Raw genomic sequence first — 22,066 nt, forward strand, 5'->3', positions numbered from 1 at the left:
TCACTGAACCTACTGTAAGAATTTTGATTCCCACCACCACCTTTTCCTGTCCCCCCACTGGTCCATTTCTTTTTCTGAGTTAGCGCCTCTTCTATTGTATTTATTCACATCAAAAATGATAAGATACCAGCCACCTTGTGGGGTATCTGTATATAAAGTGTGGTTGACAGGGTCTGCTATATATTAGCTTCTCTCCCTGTGTATGTTACTTGCTCTCAAGTCAGCTTTATGGATTAAGTGAAGTGACAGTGTTCCCAAATGTTTCCCCAGGAGGTAGAAGTTATTTGGGTTGCTAAGACATATCACAAGGCCCAATAGGCCCTTTGCCTTCAACTGCTGTTGATCACAATTCAGATCCTTATTAATTTGACATCTTTGAAGAATGCAAAATTAAAAATGAGCCAGGAGAAAGTGAAACAGGAAAGGAAGATTTTATTCCAGGCCACTGCATTTAGGAAGAAATAAATTTGAACTCTATTACATTAAGCAGAAGGTGGTGCGGTATCAAGGAGTGCTGCATGGCTTACCCCATGGAGCCTCCTTTTTATTCATTACAGATAAAGAAGACAAAGATAGTGCAAAGAAAGGACTCCATCTTCATCCAGTTTAAGGATACTGTGTATTTGTTGGAGTCATTTACAGTATCCTGGGCAACTTGAAGGGCAAGTATATCACCTGAGAGCCTGCAATGCAGCCTATAAATAGCTGCACCACCACCACTGGGTTTCCTCTGTTCAGAAATTGCTTTCTGCCTATGCATTCTCTGAGAAAGGGAAGCCTTAATGGTTCTCTCTGCATCCCCCCTCCCCCCTCTTTGTGAGTAGATTAATACATGTGATCCCAGTACTGAGCTCTGAATCGCGATGACAACAGTCACATGCAACTCAATGAGAGTAGGTACACAGCAAAAAGATAAGACAAGAAGCCATTGTAGGTCATAGGCCGTAGCTTGGACTCCCAAGGTCAGTACATTGACGGCTAGGTCTCTAGGTTGGTGCTCTTGGGAGTGGTACACTTCAGGAGGACTTAGGTCATTTGGGGACATGATTTTGAAGATCTTGTCCTCTCTACCCTTGCTTTCTAGTGGTATCACAGATAGGTTTCCTTCTCGCAGTGTTCTCGGCATGATGTGTTGCCTCACCCTGGGTCCACAGCTAGTATCTCCTCCTGACCATGGACTAAACCCCACAAAAATATACACCAAAATCAACTTTCTCTCCTTTGAAGATGATTAGCTCAGGTATTTTGTTACAGTAATATAAATCTGACATAGATTAAGAGTATTTACTCACGATCTTTACCTAAAAGGAGTAGGAAAGAAAAAGAAAAACAGTCTATTTTCAAATGCAAGCAAATACTCCCAGTCTCCATGGCTCCATGGCAGAAGGTAGTTTTACAAATTGAAAGTCAAGTTGCTATTCCCCGATATATAAGCTGGAACCTGACATACTTGAGAAAGATTTTCCCAGGCTGGAAAACTGGCAAGAGGCTTTAAAATAGAATAATAGCTCAAAGGGAAAGGATTTACAATGATAAGTTGTTTGAAGAAAACATACTCAGAAACGGAAGGTCAGCGGATTAGAGTCAGGAAGAAGTGTGTACAAGTTCAGCCAGACTGATGGGGCATTAAGCCCCCTTGGCCAATGCAATCTTTTAGAGCTCCACATTGAACTGTTTCCATATAGGAACTAACAAACAGGATTCAGTAGCTGGCCAGTCAGAAACTTTGCATTTAAGAGGATTTCTAGTAGGGTTTTGAGCCTGTACTGAGTTACTACTTTAGACACTAAATAGTACCCTAGTGGACGTTCAAAATGCCTACTTCACAGCCGTAGATACAGTAAACAGAAAGTTTTCCATGAATCAAGACAGGGGCATTTAAAATGTTTAGAGCAAATAACATCAGTCAATGAGCCCCAGGCAAACACAGGCTTCTTAAATCCCAGCAACATATTATGTGTTTAGGTTCTTACGCATCTATACATTCATCTCTCGGAATAACACGTTTCTTGGAATGTATTTTTATTTGGATCTGGTGGTGCAGATGGTGCAGGGAAGTGTGAGTCCCTTAGGGGATTGAGAAAATGTGGGAGTTGGGACCGGAATAAAAAACAAGGAAGAAAGACCTATGTAGATAGTTAAATAAAATTAAAATATTGTTGGCAATAGGATCTGAAAGGCAGAAGAGAAAGTCCCCTTGAAAAGTAGAACACACACACACACGAACATACAGATATACATGCATGCATATGTACATATATATATATGTGTACACAGATATCCATGCACAAATATGTATGTATGCATGTATGTACATTATATATATATATATATATATATATATATATATATATATATATGTGTGTGTGTGTGTGTGTGTGTGTGTGTGTGTGTGTGTGTATGTGTCTGTGTGTCTGTGTGTCTGTGTGTCTGTGTGTGTCTGTGTGTCTGTGTACATCCATCCATGTATACAGAAGGCACAAATACACAGATTTATCTAGATAAACCTCCTGCACACTTCCTTGGGGAAACACAATGCCACCTTCTCTTTTAGATAGCACTTAATCTCTCTTGTCTATAAAATGGACATAGTACATAGAAGACTTGATTCTTTTGGAAGGTTGAATGTCCTAACAGGCATATCTCAACCCAGCATAGTTGACCATGTGGCTCAACACAAGAACCTTCTTAACATATTATGATTCTTTTGCAGTTTGCTTTGAATTGCAAGGTTCTCAAATGTGAACTTTGTGCATAAAAATGTCCTATTGCAGTGTCAAAGGGTTAAAAATGGCTGCAAGGCCTAAAGCCACCTAGCCCTGGTAGCTAGCAGTTGAGAAAAGATGGTGGGTGAGATTTGGTAGAGTAAGAAACTATCCTGGTTTACCCAAAGCAAAATGATTACTAAGAACTGACACTTCAAGTCAGTGACTCTGAACCTGTGGGTCAGAGCAATTTTGCCAACCTCTATCTCCAAAATGATTACATTACAATTCTTAAAAGTAGCAAAATTATAGTTATGAAGTAGAAACAAAAATAATTTTACGGTTGGGGAGTCACCATAATATGAGGAACTGTGTTAAAAGGTCTCAGCATTCGAAAAGTTGAGAACCACTGTTTCAAGGGCTAACATCCAGGCAGACAAGGAAACTGAGGAGCATGGGTCAAGACAACATTTTGTGTGGGCTACTATAAAGGAAAATCACAACCAAAATGATCTTACTTTTCCTGTAACTCAGACAGACTTATTCCGGGATAAGAAACTAGTGCAGCCAAGTTGCTTAGCTTTCAAAATGAAAATTGTCTCATCTGAAACTGGGAGAGATTTTTGCCTTAACACCTTGCAAGCAGTCCAATTAGTTAAGACAAGACTATGAATTGAGATTCCAAATGAGAAATTGTACCTTTCCAAAACCCAAAGGGAGTATGTAATATCATCTGTTTAAAAAAAAAAAAAAGACACGCAGAGATTCACCCCTTTAAAAATAAGTCACTTCTCAGAATAATTAGGCCCACATCTCGTCGTTCTATCTTAAAATTTCAGGTATGCCTAAATAGCTATTTGGGAGCTATTACAGAAAATTGTAGATAAACAACAGAATGGGTCAATTGTAAGAACATTAGTGTTGCTAATGTGTTATATGCCATCTAATTCAGATAGTAACACTTCTCAAAGATGTAAGTCTTGGTTTTGGCTTTTCAAAAGAACAGAGCCTAAGGCAAGGATATTAGCAGAGATAGTTTTCTTATGTGGGATCCTGGGAAGCACATGCTTGGCAAAGGAGAACTTGGATATGGAAGAAGAAAAGCCAGCAGGGCTGTGGTGAGGAGCCAGCTACTGCTGTGGAAAACTGGGGCTCAGTCCATTGAGAATCAGATGTATCATGTACAAATTCTCCTGTCCTTTTTTTATTCACAATGAGAATGATCTAATTTGAATTTAAGTGGCTTCCTTCTTGAACCGACTAAAATGCTGATAAGGTCCTGACAGTCTGTGCTTTGGGGTTTCTAGCTGGGTGACCATTCATGGCTAAGATGGTGGGTTTCATTTCTCGCTGTGTAAGATCTGCAAAAGTCAGGGGAGCAAAGGCAATGGGCTACAGTTGCATCACAGGTGTCCTTTGAGGCATCCCAGCAGTTCTGCATGGAAAGCATCTACTGTGGGATACAAACGATCTTTAAAAATGATAAACCGTTAAGATCTACATTTATAGACTATCAATGGAGCTCCGGAGCAGTTGCAGAGTGACTTTGAATTACAAGGATTCTTATTAGGCCAAGAATAGCAGCTAGGATTCTTTATATCCACCCAAGAGCACAGCTGTCCACACCGAATGTGTTAGTACCGTCCACTGGCTTTCAGTGTGAGACTGCTTCAAATACTACTTAATACTCGTGTGGGAATTAGGCACAACTGCTATCTGCTCATGCTTGGAATGCATACTTTAACTTGCTTTAACTTAAGAATTTCATTACAGAAAGCTGAAGCCTGGAGATAGAGATGGTGATTTTGGATACTGGACATCATACCAGTTTGACTGAAATCTTCAGGAAATTAAAGGACTGGAACTCTGTTTTTTTTAATCTATGGAAGTTGTACAGCAATCACAATTTCAGAATTTTAGGCTAAGTTCAAATGAAATCAATTTAGGAGAGAATACTTTGAATCATAGCTACATTTATAGCTGTCAATATAATTGACTGTCTAAACAAACATTTCCCAACGGTACACTTGGGGAGAGGGGGTAATGAGCTGGTATGTCAGGAATTTGTGTTTTCCCAGGCCTACTCCCCTGTACTGCAAAGGAAAATCTTGGGTATATGTAATGTGATTGGAAATCCACAAAATTTGATTGTCTATGTAACAACATATCGATTGCTTTCATTACAGGCTAGAATTTAACACATGGGAATTGTGCTTGCAAGTGAATGCAGGAAGGTTAATGGTGAACACGAGAAAGCAGCCCAGACGGTCACTGTTTTGTCCTTCATAGTGCTCATTAGTGCCCGGTGAGTTTGCTGGAGGTACATTTGTGTGTCAGTAGGCTTCAGAGAAAAAGAATGAGCTCTGTGACTTCCTAGAGAAAGGTCTTCCCTGAACTCTCTGAGAATCGCTAGCTCTGAGAGTGAATTGGCTTTTACATTATGCTTCAAAAGAACCCTGTTCTTTTCTGACCCACCTTCAGGATTCCTGTAAGTTTATGATTTTTTTTCATTATATATGCAAAAGGATTTTTACTGCAGGTCAGATAGATTTCAATGAATGGATAGATACCAGCTGAGTTAAACCGACTGTAACATTAAACTCAGACTTTCTAGATGATAATCCTCGAAATCAAATTCCAAACCCCTGAGCTTTTGTTAGCAGCCTATGGGCAACTGCATTAATAAGAGCCCTTCATCTGTATTCTCTATGAGTGCCCAGCAGTGGTCCTCAAACATTAGCACATGCATGATTCATGAAGCCTGACAAAAATGCAGATTTCTGTAGGTAGAAGTCAAGAGTGAGTTCTTGTTCATTCTTGAAACTTTTTCCTGGACATTGACCTTGAAGGATTTCCTTAGTGGAAGGCTTTACATTAGCTGAGCATTAAGATCCTTAGAACTGGATTTTTGGCTTATCATCCTGTCCTGTGTTGGGTGAATGACTCAGTCTACACAGAAATTCTTCACTTGACCAGCTGGAGCTCTTCCTAGAAGTGCACAGTGAGTGATGAGTGACAGAAGCTGAAGAAGGCACACAGACATGGATGGAAGGCTCAGAGACTCAGCTAAGTGAAGAGAATGGGACATAAAAGAGCTTGTATCTTGCGCGCGCTCAACTGGCCAGGAAGAACGACGCTGCTACAGGATCCTTCTGCACACATTTATTCAGTCCTGTTTCTTCTTTCTCCATATATCTCCCTTGTTTATATCTCCCCCGAACCCTGGGCCTCTCACTCTTTTATACTCTCAGTTCCCATCCACGCACAGCAGGCCACGCTACCTCACCAGGCACGCAGCTTCAGCTAATCAGGGCAACAGGGGCATATCTCCATCAAATTGGATTCACCTGTATCCTGGTACACCTGCGCAGCACTCAAGATGTTTGTGTCTTATATGAGGAAGTCAGGTGCAAGTCATATGACTTAGCTGCAGTCCCTGGCGCCTTTGGGACTGCCGCCACACCCGCTCCTAACATCTCCCCCTTTTTTCTTTTCTGGCAGAGAGAATGTCTGTAGATAGCCCCCCGCAGCCATGCCCCTTACCCGTCCTTGGGTGACAAACAGCATTGGTTTGATCCCTGTCTTAGGTTGGTGACATGCCCAGGGAGTCTTATCACTGACTACCTCTCTATCATGCCAAGCCACACCTGGGGAGATTGTGTTTTGCTTGTGGCAGGTGCATCAAAAGGCCAGAATGTTAATTAACTTATGGCCAGATCTTAATTGCTTCAAGCAAGCCTCATGGGTGAAGGTAGAGGTCTGATCCCCAGTGTGCAAGCATAGGGGCCCTACACAAAACCATCCCTTGGGCTCATCACCCAGAGAGGTCTTGGCCAGCTCCCGTGTCGTTTTTCCTGGGGGAAGGGAACTAGGACACTGAACCTTCATGCAATCAGACGTGCCTTCCACAGGATGCCAACAGCAAGCTATCCTCTGTGCAGTGCTTAGCCTCGCACCCCACGGCATAACGCAGCATAATTTCTTTTAGAGCGGCAAACCGAATCTGAGGAGATTGTCCCGCCTCCACTGCAGCAAAAGCCTACGCTACCATGGCGAAAGTGTGGGCCGCACACTCTGCACCTAACACTTGTGCCAAACACAAAACACACACACACTATAACAAGCATACATCCCAGGGCTCTCATCCCCACTCATCTTCCCTGAAGCAAGGGATAGATGGCCAGCGGGGCTATCTCTTTAAGGGGAATTCAGGGATCAAAAAGCGTGGAAAAATTTGAATGTCATGTTGAGCTGGTATCGGCTTCTGGAATACCGAAAGGATCTCTCATCTCGGCTCCATCCTTTGTGCTTGTGGGATCATCCACCACATCCACAGGGGCAACTGGATCAGGAGCCTCATTCTTGCAGCGTCTCACCAATCTCTCCGGCACCCAAAGAGGTTCCCTCTGGTCCTGTGGAAACACACAAACAGACCCTCTCGCCCACGTCAACACCTGATCTACTCGATCCCCAGGGGGGATGGACACAATACCTCGTGGTGATGAGACCATAACCTCAATCACCTGTGTGTCCATCTGGGGAGTCAATACGCCAAATCTCCAGACAGAAGGTCCGCCTATAGGTGGCTGCTGAGGAGGCATAGGGAGAGGACGCAGAAGCTAATTCGCCTTCCTCCTCCACCTCGGCTCTTTTATTTCGTCCTTTCTGTCCACCTGATAACACTGTGTCTCCTTTCTTTTTCCTTTTTCTTTTTAAGCCCTTCTCCTCTTCCGACATACTTTCTTGTTGCTCTGTAAGGATTTTCTGACCTGTCTTGACTGCCTCTACACACAGTTTCAAACAGTAACAGAGTCCATATATCAGAACAAACAAGACCAAAACTATCAGACCTACCCACAAAGGGTCAATGGGAGAAAAAAGCATAACTACACAGCGAGGATCTATTGATCACTACACTGAGGTTATCATAGTTCCTTAACTTGTCCCCAAACCGGGAACCTTAACTTGTCCCAAAACCAGGAACCTTAACTTGTCCCAAAGCCTGCTTCCTGGCAACTTTATATTCGCCTCTATTTTATCCGAGGTCCTTCCCAAACTCCTGGGTTACTTTGTGCCTACTTCCTGGCAACTTTATGCTCACCTCTATTTTATCGAGGTCCTTCCCAAACTCCTGGGGTCCCAAGTTTCACTCACCATGAACTTACCCTGCCGGCAACCACTGACTGCTGAAAGTTCTGAACTCGGTGGGGGAGTCGGTTCCCCATACGGGCCACCAATTGTCGCGCCTGCTCTCGACCAGCAAGAACGATGCGACCACCAGTCCTTCTAACAACAGTTTATTCAGTCTTCATCTTTCTTCTTTCTCTTCATCAGTACCGTTCCCCAGCTGAAGAGTTCTGAATCCACGCCGGATCCTTCTCAACAGTCTGTTTCACGGGAACCTTTATTAACCCCTTCTTCCCCGTTATGCAGTTCTGAATCCTCCCTGTAGCAGGGGGTCTTTGCTCGTGACTGAAGATGTTTCTTTTCCCGGGTTTCGGTACCAACTCTTACCCGCGTTCTCACGACCGGCCAGGAAAGACGCAACAAACCGGAATCTTCTGCGGCAAAGCTTTATTGCTTACATCTTCAGGAGCCAGAGAGCAAGAGAGCAAGAGCCAGAGCAAGAGAGAGAAAAAGAACAAGAACAAGAAAGCAAGAGAAAGAAAGCAAGAGAAGAGAGAGAAAAAGAATGGCAAAACCCCGTCCCTTTTAAGGAGAATTATCCTCCGCCTAGGATGTATTACTCCCTGATTGGCTGCAGCCCATCGGCTCAGTTGTCATCACGAGAAAGGCAGAACACATGGCGGGAAAACTGCCCCTGCACGTGTGCAGATTATGTTTACCACTTAGAACACAGCTGTCAGCGCCATCTTATAATGGCAAATGTGAGGGCGGCTCCCAACACTTGTACTTCGTTAAACCATCCTCGTCATGTTCAAGAACAAGTAGAGATAATCAACAAAGGTAGGAGGAAAATATATAAAGAGCTTATGGAAGTTGGGAGTAGTGGCTCACATCTGTCAATCCCACCATCTGAGGCGCTGGCACAGTATTGTAACAAGCTTGAGGCCAGCCTGGACTACATAGTAGCTCCAGGTTAGCCTGAGCAACAGAGTGAGCCGCTGTCTCAAAAGTATCGTCAAGAGCAAGAGCAAGGATGACTATAAGTTAAACACAAAGTTTAGGGAGCCTCCTGGAGTGTTGAAAATGATCATCTTTCTATCTGGTGATTAATATACTAACTTTATATATGCTTGAAATGGAGCAGTAAACTTTGGCTTGCTATTTCACACACCTTATTGTCTGTAGCTAGGTTCTAGTTTAAACACACACACACACACACAGAGGCCCATGCGCACACACACATTCATAAATACACACTAATGAATATGCACACACATATGGAAATAAACATATATTCACAATGTGCACACACACTCATACCCACATTCACACACAGACATACACACTCACTCATACATATATACTTACGCACACACTCATACACATACACTCATACACACATATACACATATGCACTCACACTCAAACATGCATGTACTGATAGACACATCTTTCACAAATGCACACACACATACACACTCATGCACACATACACCTATACATATACTCATACACAAATGCACAAATACACACACATACACACACACACACACTGAAGGACACCTGCTTGGTGAAGATTAAACAGCCATTACTTTTTTCTGCTACTGTACTTGGAAGGCCTTCTCTGCTGAGATACATACAAACAGGATGAACACATTCTAACATCAGTGACAAGATGACAGCTAAGATTAGACTCTTGCTTTAACATTTGCAATTTCTCAAACTGTGCCACGGATGTGGAAAGTAATTATTTGTCAGTAGACTTTGAGCACAAAATAAAAACGGAGGCTTTGCTTTTCATATATACATATATAATCTTGAGAAGTTGTTCTCAAACCACAAAATAACACACATACACACATGTCTGGGGAGCTTGTTAGGAATATAGTTTCAGGCGATAGCTTAGCTGTACTGAATCTGGACCTGGAGAAGTGGGGACTATGGACTAGTGTCTTTTAAGGTTATTGAACATTTTCTAATGTGCTCTCCAAAGTGACTTTATGGTAGTCATGCTGAAACTGATATGAATGTAAGATATGGGAGTCAGCATTAATCCAAATATAGACTGTGCAGTCTTCACAGAGCTCCCTCCTGCAGATTTTCTCATTTGTCTTCTCTTGGTAAGCTGGAGAGAGAAAACATCATTTGCTTTTCACAGGTAAACTGGAGGTCAGCAACACTGGGACACTGTGTTGGTTTGTGTAAGATCACCCCAGGGAGTGGCACTGTTTGGAGCTGTGGCCTTGTTGGGAGTGGGTGTGGCCTTGTTAGATCAGTTGTGGCCTTGTTGGAGTAAATGTGGATTTGTTGGAGTAGATGTGTCACTGTGGGTGTGGGATGTAAGACCCATATCGTGGCTGCCTAGAAGTCAGTATTCTGCTAGCAGCCTTCACATGAAGCTGTAGAACTCTGAGCTCCTCTTTCACTATGCCTGCCTGGATGTTGCCATGTCTGGCTTTGATGATAATGGACTGAACCTTTGAATCTATAAGCCAGCACCAAGTAAATGTTGTCCTTATAAGAGTTGCCTTGGTCATAGTGTCTGTTCACAGCAGTAAAACTCTAACTAGGATAGAAGTTGGTACCAGGGACTGGGGTATTACTGTGATAAGTCTGGCCATGCTTTTGTTTGGAAGAATGTGGGTTTTGAGACTTTGGATTTGGAAAGCAGTAGAATGCTTTAATTTGGGCTTAATGGGCCATTCTAGTAGGAATATGGATGACTTTGCTACTGAGAGTGATTTGAACTGTGCAGACCTAGCCCAAGAGGTTTCAGTGGAGAATTTTAATATCTGGCCTACAGACTGTTTTTGTGGTATTTTGGTGAAGAATCTGGCTGTTTTTTTCGTTGTCTGAAGAATCTACCCAAGTACTTCAGAGACTTTGTTCTCTGGTTAAGTCTCATGAAGAGCATTGAACAAGCATAGCAAACTTAGAAAGGGAAAATATAAGTTATATGGTCCAAGTATTAAATGGGCACCAGGAAGGGAAATGGAACTGAATCCTATGTTCTCAGAGATAACAGATTATGGGAATTTGGGGCAAGATCCTACCCAGCTAAATTGAGATCCAGGCATGGTGATACATACCCTTAATCCCAGGAGATAAAGCCAAGCAGATCTCTTATCTCAAGGCCAGTCTGGGACAGAGCAGGTTCTAGATGAAGAAAAGCTTAAGTCCACACATGGTAGTAGACCCCTTCTAATCCCAGCATTACAGGAGACTGAGCCATGCAGGTCTCTGAGTTCAAGATCAATCAACAGAACAAGTTCCAGGACAGCCAAGCTTAGGCAGTGAAGGAGTTGGAAAACAAAGCTGGTAAAAATATAATAGAACAAGGGGGCTGGGCATGTTCTAGCCCCATCAAGCAGTAGAACTTGGCAGCTTTGGCCATGTGGTTCTGGCATTAGAGTCAAGAATAGAAGGGACTACTGGTACAATTGATGCTGGTTAACTGGAGCTAAGAAATTACCAATGATTAAGAAGAGAACAGCGAGATATAAGATACGATTTGCAAAACACATGAAACTGAAGAAGAACGAAGACCAAAGTGTGCACACTTTGCCCCTTCTTCGAATTGGAAACAATCACCCATGGAAGGAGTTACAGAGACAAAGTTTGGAGCTGAGACAAAAGGAAGGACCATCTAGAGACTGCCATATCCAGGGATCCATCCGTAATTAGCCTCCAAACGTTGACACCATTGCATACACTAGTAAGCGTTTGCTGAAAGGACCCTGATATAGCTCTCTTGTGAGACTAGGCCGGGGCCTAGCAAACACATAAGTGGATGCTCACAGTCAGCTATTGGATGGATCACAGGGCCCCCAATGGAAGACCTAGAGAAAGTATCCAAGGAGCTAAAGAGATCTGCAACCCTGTAGGTGCAACAACATTATGAACTAACCAGTACCCCGGAGCTCTTGACTCTAGCTGCATATGTATCAAAAGATGGCCTAGTCATCCATCACTGGAAAGAGAGGCCCATTGGACTCGCAAACTGTATATGCGCCAGTACAGGGGAACGCCAGGGCCAAAAAGTGGGAATGGGTGGGTAGGGAATTGGGGGGGAGGGTATGGGGGACTTTTGGGATAGCATTGGAAATATAATTGAGAAAAATACGTAATAAAAAGTATTAGAAAAAAAGAGAAGACAACAGCATCACTAAGGTGAAATCTGGGAAGTGTTTTCTGAGATCACAAAGAAGCTATGTTCCAGAGATAGCCAAGGTTGAATCTCGAGCTGCACCTGTATTTGGTGATATATAAGAGTCACCCAGGTGCTACTGGTTTTAAAGGTATGAAGGGATCATTAAGAGCAACTGAGGCTTGGCACAGTGAGAGGCCATAGAAGGCCACTGGTGAAGGTGCAGCCTTAGTTGTTGTTGACATCCCAGGACTGAAGGGGTCATGCAAAGGATTTAAGGCTTGGCACTATAAAGAGAGCCCATGAGAGATTATTGGTGAAGTATAGTTGCAATAGAAGACCCCACTGTATTGGAGATGCCAGTACCATAGGATGATCACCAAGAACAGCAGCAACAGTGGAGTAGAACAACCTGAGCTTAGAGTGCTACAGAGGACAGAACTGGAGAAGTGATGCCAGCCCTTTGGAGGAGCCTAAAAGATTATCTGTGGATCCCAGATATTGAAACAGAAGCTGTAACATTGAAGTTGTCTTGGAGACCCCAATATATTCAAGATGCCAGAGCCATGGGCTATCTGCTGAGGAAAGCTGCTAACAGGGAGTAGAACCAGCCCAAGAAAAAGAAGTTTGTTGCAGTCAACAAAAATGAAAAAGGAGTTGGAGATCTGAAGACCACTTTGACATCAGACATGGAGATGCAAAGTTTGGAGTTTACCCAGCTGGTTTACTGTCTTGCTTTGGTGATCACAGTTAAGTGATCAGATAAATCTCAGAAGAGACGTTGAACTTTGGCCTTTAAAATTGTTGAGACTGCTATACACCTTGTGACTTTGGAAGTTGGACTAAATGTACTTTTTTTTTAATGCTATGACTAGGTATGTCCTCCATAGAGTCATATGTTTTTAATAAGCCTATGGGGACCAGGGAGTGAAATGTGATGGTTTGTTTATGTTTAGCCTAGGAAGTGGCACTATTTAGAGGTGTGGCTTTGTTAAAGTAGGTGTGTCACTTTGGGTGTGGGATATACGACCCTCATCCTGACTGCCTGCAGTATTCTGCTAGCAGCCTTCACATGAAGCTGTAGAAGTCTTAGTTCATCCTCCACCATGCCTGTTGGTATGTTGCCATGTTCCTGCCTTGATGATAATGGACTGAAACTTTGAATCTGTAAGCCAGCCCCAATTAAATGTTGCCTTTGTCATGGTATCTGTTCACAGCAGTAAAACCCTAGCTAAGAGAGGTACTCGTGTCTATCTTAGTAAGGCACAGGCTTATCTCTTGTTCTGGTTCTCATTTTTTTTGTAAATGATCAGCCTCTGTCTCTATCTTCATCTCAGTCTCTGTTTCTGTCTTAATCTCTTCTCTCCATGTGTGCATGTGCACAAGTGTGTGTCCTCCTGTTTATGTGTGTACAAGGGGACAGAGCTTAAGCTTTAACTGTCCTTCATAAGCAGTCCACAGTGTTTGATGAGACTGGGTATCCCTGTGGCTTGGGGACTTGCTGATTAGGCTAGGCTGGCCAATGAGCCCCAGAGATTGGCCTGCCTCTGCTTCCCGGTGCTAGAATTCCTAGCACCTATCATGAATCCCAGCTTTTTTTATATGACCACTAGGGATGGAACTCTGGACTTGCTGCTTGCCGAGGCAAGTGCATTACTGACTGAAGTATTTCCCTAACCCTCCTGAAGACTTTATTGAAGAGATAGCTGAAGAGCTCTTGTGATAGTCAAGTTATTACAATTCTTAACTGGGGAATTAGGCTCAAAGGTTAGCAGTACTGGTTGTCCTTCCAGAAGACCAAGGTTCAGTTCCGAGCTCCAACTTAACAGTTCACAGTTGTCTGTTAAATCCAGTCACAGAGGTTCTGACATCCCCTTCTTGCTGCCACAGACATCAGGCATATATGCACAGATATACATTCAGATCAGATACCCACACTTGTAAAAGAAATAATGGTGATGGAAAGAGATTTTTCATCATTTATGATGACAAACTTTCTTTCCTTTTAAAAATTCTATTCATCTTCTGGGTACAAATGTGGCCAAAATATAAGTTATGAAATTCTCAAAGAATATATAAAATATACAGAATTAAATTTTCTCTAATGAAACATTGTATACTTGAGACAAAAATTCTACTCATTGAGGACCTTTTTTTCCTTAGAATGTAACAGAAATCAAACTTACCTAGAAAAACAAAATAAATGTTTATATATGTGCATACATTTTATTTCAGTAAATAGACTTAATTTTTCATTACTAAAATTAATAAATGTGTCACTAACCACTTATAAATATTTCTCTACTCTTTTCATCTTAGACTCTGCAGAACTGGCCTTTGAACACTTTCAATATGTGCTCTTTGGTTCATGTGCTGGGAAGGGTTTTGTTTGTTTGTTTTAGCTGGATACAAGCTAGGGTTACTTGGAAAGAAGGAACTTCAGTTAAGAATGCCCCCATCCCCTCCCCCACATCAAACTGTCCTGTAGGCAAGTCTGTGGGACATTTTACTGATGAATGAAGGATATGGGAGATTCTATCACACTGTGGGTGTTGCCTCTCATGGAACTGTGGTCCCAGATTTTATAAAGTAGGCTTACCAAGTCACAAAGAGCCAACCAATGAGCAGCAACACTTCTTCATGGCTTCTGCTTCCATATTTGCCTCTGAGTTCCTGCCTTAACTTCATGCCCTGACTTCTCTTCATGATGGAATATAATATGTAAAATGAGATAAACCCCTTCTTCCCCAAGTTGCTTTTGGGCGTGGTATTTATCACAGTGATGGAAGGCAAACTGGGACAAGACAGGAATGAAAAATTCAAGTATTTCCAGCAGAAAAATTTTTTTACCACAATGTCAGGCCAATAGTTTCAAGTTCTCAACCTTCTGGAGCAATAATCCCTAGCCAGACCTTGTCTCACAGTGCAATACTCCTTATGTAGTTGTTATGTCTTCCAAAGACTAGATGATGTATTCTGCCACCTCCACTGTTGCTTTTTCTGAAGTGCTGTTCTCTAGTATGATACCATGTCCTGGACCTTCCCAACTCAGTGGTCTCTGGTTTGTCTGCTTTCCTCCACAGAAACATCACAGACCACTGGCATAGATATTTGTTTACTCCCTACAACATTCCTTACCAGTTTCTTCCTCACCTCTTCCTTCTGCAGCCTCGATACTGAGGAAACATTCTCAGCCTTGGCCACAGTAAGACAAAGGACACCTTTATCCCAAGACTTCCAAGTAGTGCTCTTTCCCACAGAAGTCTTTTTCTGATGCCATACTGACCTTGCCTGTGCCCATTTTCAAACCATGCTGCTGTGCCTGACAACATCTCTTTCCCTGCTTATTTTTCTGGGATACCTCCTATCTTGCTTTATTTGTGTATCAACTGGTGGTTGCTTCCTTTCTTAATGACTGTACCATTAAGATGTGTAGATGTCCCATTTGTTCCTCAAAGCTGTCACCTGAAAAATCTCCCTAACTTTCTAAACACCTTGTCTTTGTCTGCCTGGTATTCTTTCCTCGTGCTCACCCACTGACTTCTTGGCTAACTGCCTGTGTTCCTTCATCATTTTCATCCTCAGTCAACCATAAGGCTCTCATCAGTGCCTCATTCATTTGATCTTGCTGAACACTGTCTTGTAGTTTTCTCCCCCACTATGGGTCATCACTAGGTATTGTCCTTGCCAACAACCGTAGTACTTCCAATCTCTCAGTGTCAGGAATGTCACACTGTGACTGCCACCTTGCCACCTTCTTTCCTATACCTTATAGTAAACTGTGTGTCCTGGTTCTCAAACCTCACTTAGAATCACAAGCTGATGCTACAACTCATGATGTTCCCTTACAACTACGTAAATGATCCCATTTCTCCCTATTGAACTTAGGCCCCATGGTCAATCATTATGATTACGTTCTTGCTGGTAAATTCAACATCATCTAGACGCAGGCTTTGCTGGCTGAGACAACTCTCTATTAACCTCTACTTTCCTACCTGTAGCTAGAAGAAGTTGGAACAATCACATAGCTTGCCATTTGTCTCACGATCATTTACTGCCATCGCCTTCGTCTAGGTCTTCCTATTACATAGTATTTTTTATATGTCCTTCCTCTCTTCTCCCCATCACTCACCTCTGTCCCAGCTTTCCATGCCTCTTTCTTTCCCTACTGTCCTTCAGATGGCATTGCTTTCCATTTCATAACATCCCCAACTCCCATCTACACCTCCCCTTAACCATACCATACCAGTAAAGTTGATTTTTCTTCTTTTTACCATTTTTCCCTTGTCAATCTCCTAGCTAGGGGCACTAGCCCCACCTTCATTAGATTATAAATCTAGTAATCCCTTTTCTCTTTCAGTAACTTCTTCCTTTGCTGCAGTCTTCCCAGTAGAAGGCCAGCATGCTGCCAAGCCAAGTTCTCGTCTTTTCTAGTTTTCTCCTCTCCTCACTTATTGTTTTTCCTTTATATTCTGCAGAGCTCACGAAAGGAACTAATTGTACAAGCTAGTTCTATTCTCTTTCTTTCTCTTGAAAGCAGTTCTTTCATGTTTTGCTCCCACTACACCAGGTATTTACAGGTATTTTCATATTTCAAAACTCATCGAAAATCCCTTCTGATTCCTCATTCTGCTAGAGCTCTCCCAAGCAGATGATCAGGTCCTCTCCCATTTGATAATTCTTCTTTCTGGGTAGTACATGGGATATTTGATTTTATGAACATAAAACTATCAATGAAGAGCTATTGTTATCTAGTGTTAATTTGTGATCTGCTTCATCTCAGCAAATGCTCAGGTTAGATATCATGGCTTAGCCCTTGGCTGCTTAGTTTAAAACAAATGTAGCTGATAAATCAGATAAATTTGTTGCCTCTTATCCAAAAGTGTACAAAGACTTACAACATCCTATCTCCTTCAGTATTACCATCTTAGTTCAGATCACCAATGCTTCTTATCTGGATGCTTGCAGAGGACCCAAACTCAGTTTCCCTATGTCCTTTCTGGACACTGATGTTTCTTGATAACCTGGTCATATTCCACGTTAGATTATGTTATTTCTCAGCTTGATATTTCTTATGGCTTTGCTTTTACAGTAAGAGCCAGTATCTGCACCGTGAACTGTAAAGCTGTAGCCAAGCCACCTTTGCTGACCTCTTCATGGTTTCACTTTCTGCTTTCAACCCTGAAGTCTTTGCTGTAGCATCTTGGCCTCCCGCTCCTATCTCTCTTATCTCTCCCTTTCCGTGACCCCTCCTCCCCTTTTTATGATTTTTCCCCCCTGTGACAGCATGACTTGCTCACTACCATCCTTCACACCTATTTTCAAATAGTCTTTTTCAATAAAACTATTCCACTCTCTGCAAACCCTCCTCAACTTCCAGCATCCACTCTCCACTGGTGCTGTGCTCTCTTTTGAGTTTTCTTTAACATTTTCCTCTGGCTCATTATTTATCCTTCATACTAGCATATAGTTTTTAGGATAGTATCTTTTAATTGGATATTTTATTTATTTACGTTTCAAATGTTATCCCCTTTCCCGGTTTCCCCTCTGCAAACCCCCTATGCCATACCCCTACTTCTATGATTGCTCCCCCACCCACCTTCCCACTCCAATCTCACCACCCTAGCATTCCTCTAAACTGAGGCATCAAGCTTTCACAGAAACAAGGGCCTCCCCTCCAGTTGATGCTAGAAATGGCCACTTCAGCTCCTTCAGTCCTTCTTCTAACTCCTCCATTGGGGTCCCTGTGCTCAGTCCAATGGTTGGTTTTTAGTATCTGTATTGGTCAGGATCTGACAGAGCCTCTCAGGACACAGCTCATTTTTATTGTTTATATAAATTAATTATCATGATACTGCCAGCACTTCACAAACAGTAGGAGCCTAATACACAGTATATGAATGAATGGCGAGTAAAGGGAGAGGACACTAGGTTTTTATTTTTCATAGTAAGATATTATATAGATGTGCACTGAATGCAGACCCTATCTTAATCTATTAAGCAACCACATGCCAGTTTTGACATATACACTATGCCTGTGATCAACTCTAATTTTCAGATCTTACTAAGCCAAGAGTTGCTCATTGTATACACACGGCATTATTTTCAGAGTACTCCACTCAGACTTTCATCTTTTTATTTTCAATTCTATATCCTAAGTCTGTCAAGAGATAATTCAGGATCTTGATTTTTCCTGTATCTCACACTGAGAGATTGCCACCTAGCTTTGATAAGCTGTGGTGTATTACCTCATTTAAGTTGAGCATAATGTTTATTAAGACAGAGAAAATTAAAACTCCCCCTGGGCTATTAAGGCAGAAATGGGGACAGACTGTATTTCCCAACAATAGCAGCACTACTACATTCTCTTTTTATACTGATACCCTGATAAGATTCTATAAAGAATTTGCATGTAAGTTCCTTTCCCTTGACTGCAGATAGTCCCTTCCTTGCCTTAGTTGCTTGGGTTGATTAAGTACGATAAAGGTAGCCCTATATGACTTCTGAGACAAGTTAGTGCCAACAGCATTCATCCTTGGCTTTCCTTTTTTGTAACATGAGAATTCTGAATTGGCAAGTAAGGCTATCATGGTGTAAGGCTAGCATGATAGTCTTAAGACTCTGAAAGGACTACATAGAGAGTAAAGCATATGGGGCCCCAGGCAGTTAATCCCCTTGCCTTTTACATCTCTGCAACTCTGCATCAGATATATGAGTGAAAACCCTTGAAAATATTCTTTATTCCAGCTCCCATCTGACTGCAACTCAATGAGAGAACCCAAGGAAGAAACATCATACTGAGCAAAATCTTTATCCCTACTCAAAGAGAACTATGGGAGATAATAAACCAAGGGTCTAATTTTAAGTCACTGACTTTTTGGGTGGCCCATCATCGAGCAGTATGTGACGAACAGCCATTGTTTTGCTTCAGTTACATTGGCTGAGATGCTCGTGGGAATAGAATTCAGCTTTCCTGAGTCAGTTTTGATTGTTTTATTTCAGAAGCACTCAAGGTCAGAAAGGTGCTTGTATGCTCATTGGCATGTAAAGGAGTCAAGTACTTCTCTTCATATTTCTCTGAGTGATTAATTTTTAGAACTTATGACTAGATGTAAACCAGTAGAACTTTAGAACCATGTTAAATGTAAAGTAGAATATAGGGGGTTGGTGAGATTGCTCAGTATTTCAGAGCACTAGCTGCTCATCCAGAGAACCCACATTCAATTCCCAGCATTGACAAGGAGTCTCACAATCATCTGTAACTCTAGTTCCCCAGATCCAAAGCCCTCTTCTGGCCTCCAGGGGTTCCAGGTACACTTGTGGTCCCCAGATACTGGCAAATCATCCATACTCATAAAAGATGCTTTTGTTTTTTAAAAAAGAGAAAAATCTAAAAATTTGGGGGTGTAGTTTTAAGAGAGCTGGAGGAGTGACAATGACTGAAAAACTCTCAGGAGTTACAGGAAGAAGCAAGGTGAATTGTCATTTGTGTTTTTTAAAACTGCCCACATTTGTCACTTACTTCAGGAAAATTTAAAAAAGAAGAAGAAGAAAAAAGAACTATTGCTTTTTCAGTCTTGATTGCTCTGCTAGCACAAAATCTATTCTAATTCAATGTCTCCCAGGCCCAGCTTCCTAAGGTCTACCATAGCAGTGGAAATGTCATACTCTTATAACTTCTCAGCTCTCCAGCAGAGTGTTACCTCTTAATAACTTTCTGCAAATTTATATTCTTACATTTGAGTGAAAAATAGCAAGGCTCAAACTCTTTCATTCTCTCCACTAATGTTTGATATATTATCCCCTTTAGGTCTCCATTTTATATGGGATTTCAATTGATTTGTTCTTGCTTTTTTCTTTTGATTGTAGTCAGTGTGACTTTATTTAAAGCTATAAACTCTATATCCAGTTTTTCATTTGAGAAGATATTTCCTCTTCTGTGCCTTTGCTCATCTTGCTGTCATAACACCCATATTTTAAAGTGATTTTTTTTCTTAAAAAAAAAAAATCAGAGTCTCAAGCCGACCCACAGTTTCCAAAGCGTGTGCTCTCCAAGAATAGACAATTTATTTATGTCTGCTCTTTCTTACATCTCTCTTTGTGACACTTCAGTAAACCAGTTTAATCATAATATCTGAAACCTTACTGTTGACATTTATTTAGGGAGTCGGGTTTATGGAATACGGAAAACTACCCAGAAGTGAGTTAAAATAAAATTAATTAGTTAGGTTACTTATTTTTTTTGACAAGTGAGGGAAGTTGGATATTCTTTTATTCCTCCTTCCCCTAGAATTTTACCATCCAAATAAATACTGGTAGCTAGTAGGAGGGCAAAGTACAGTATTATCAACATTGCTCTTCCATGTTAAACACCAGTCTCATAAGATAGAAGCTAAGCCACTCACTGTTCTAGGGTCAAAGTTTATTGTCAACCCCCTCCTGTTCAGAATTGAAATAATGCCACTGAATCTTTTAACATATATCTGCAATGAAATGAATCTAATAACTCTTCCTTAGCCACAGGGGAAAGGGTGGTTCTTACTCATAGTAACAAGAAGTGGATTAAACTTTCCGTGGAAACAGGAAGTGAAAAATATATGGACCTAAAATTATCTTTTAACGTATAATTGCTATTATGTGTCATATGTAATTTTGTGTGTCTCATACTTTGATCCATGTGATAACAACTCCTCTTTTAATTCAAGAAATGAATCATCAAGAAAGAAGAACAGAAACTGCTTCCCAAGTGTTCTGAATAGTGGGAAGGGGAGAGAATCACAAGGGGGCAAGCAAACATAACCAGCTATACAAGAAATGGATCGCATGGCTTGTCTACTCTAGATTCATCCCTAGACTTCTACATCCTTTGTCTAATTATGCTTCCCAGGTATATCAATAATTGAGTCTGATTGTTCCTGACACTCTGGAAAAAATGTAACAAAGTGCTGCAAGACTTTACAGGGCTTTAAAAAACTATGTTAACATTGAGCATCTCTGGTCCAATGGGTGATTCTGCTGACTTGGTGGGGAATCTCTCATCACCTGAAGTCAGCTGATGGGAATGTCTCACTCATTGCAGTCAGCTGGTAGGGCATACTCATTTCCCTACAGTTACCTGGTGGGTCCTTGTGAGTCTGGGAAGTTTAGGATGGTTCCAACTGGAATGATGCAGACTCTTTATATCTCTGATAACTCCAAAAGGCTAACGTGGATCTATTCTCTGCTTGCAAAGAAACCAGGGCACAAAGGTCTGGAGTTGGAGCATATATCTTGGCACATGCTTGATTAGGGACCACTCTGTAATCCAGATTCATCATGAGAAGAGAACATAAAGTTACAGAAAATGAAGACTTCAGGGATTAGCATAATATGGGCCATGAATTCAACAAGAGAAGCTATGTGTAAGGTGAACCCATCAATTGCAATTACTGTCACTTCTATACTCATAAATGTGTGGCCATCCATTGGAGTATATTGGATCCAACAAAAGCCACACTTCTCCCAATAGCTATCAGTTACCAACAGCTTCTCAGATAGAGGTGGGATTTTATGCCTACTACACATGGGATATTTTTCCTGGCTCAATCTTGCATATGTCTTGAGCTTACTGTCACACTGCTGTTGAGGTTTTAAGTACAGCTGTACTACTGTGTCCACAAAACAGTTTTATTATATTCAATTACTGCTACTGGCCCTTTCAGTCGTTCGATTTGGCCCCATTCTGCAGAGACCATGTGAAGGAAGCTGTGATATACATGTCCCATTTAGGAGTGAACATTATAATCTCCTTTGTCTCTACCTTGATTTGTTGTGGTTCTCTAGGTTAGTAGCCATCTAAACTTTGAAAGGAATCTTCTCTGACCAGGTTGAGAGATGCCCTAATCCCTGGGTGTCATGGGGAGTCATCAAGAATTGTTCTAATACTATGTCCCATTAGCAGAGTGCTAGTAACAGGCTCTCCTCAGGCCTATGATTTTTTTCATAAGGTTTTCAGTATTATTCTTCTGGTATTCCATCTTCTACCCTACCCTCTCATTCTCCATCTCATTTAACCCTTCCTGTTCCATGATTCCCTCTCCATTATTGT

At 41.7% G+C, this 22,066-nt stretch overlaps 1 long non-coding RNA gene across 5 annotated transcripts in view; it reads left to right on the forward strand.

Moving 5' to 3' along the window:
- Positions 1-22,066, forward strand: part of Gm14061 — a 180,037-nt gene that overhangs the window by 34,559 nt on the left and 123,412 nt on the right. Inside the window, exon 4 of one of the 5 annotated variants that reach the window (XR_001783489.1) lies at positions 4,892-5,061. The exons of the other annotated variants lie outside the window; for them this stretch is intronic. This is a non-coding gene — a long non-coding RNA (predicted gene 14061). Of the gene's footprint in view, positions 1-4,891; positions 5,062-22,066 lie in introns of those variants that run through there. 5 annotated transcript variants of the gene reach the window in all.

Source organism: Mus musculus, chromosome 2, assembly GCF_000001635.26.
Source record: "Mus musculus strain C57BL/6J chromosome 2, GRCm38.p6 C57BL/6J".
Classification (NCBI taxonomy): Eukaryota; Metazoa; Chordata; class Mammalia; order Rodentia; family Muridae; genus Mus; species Mus musculus.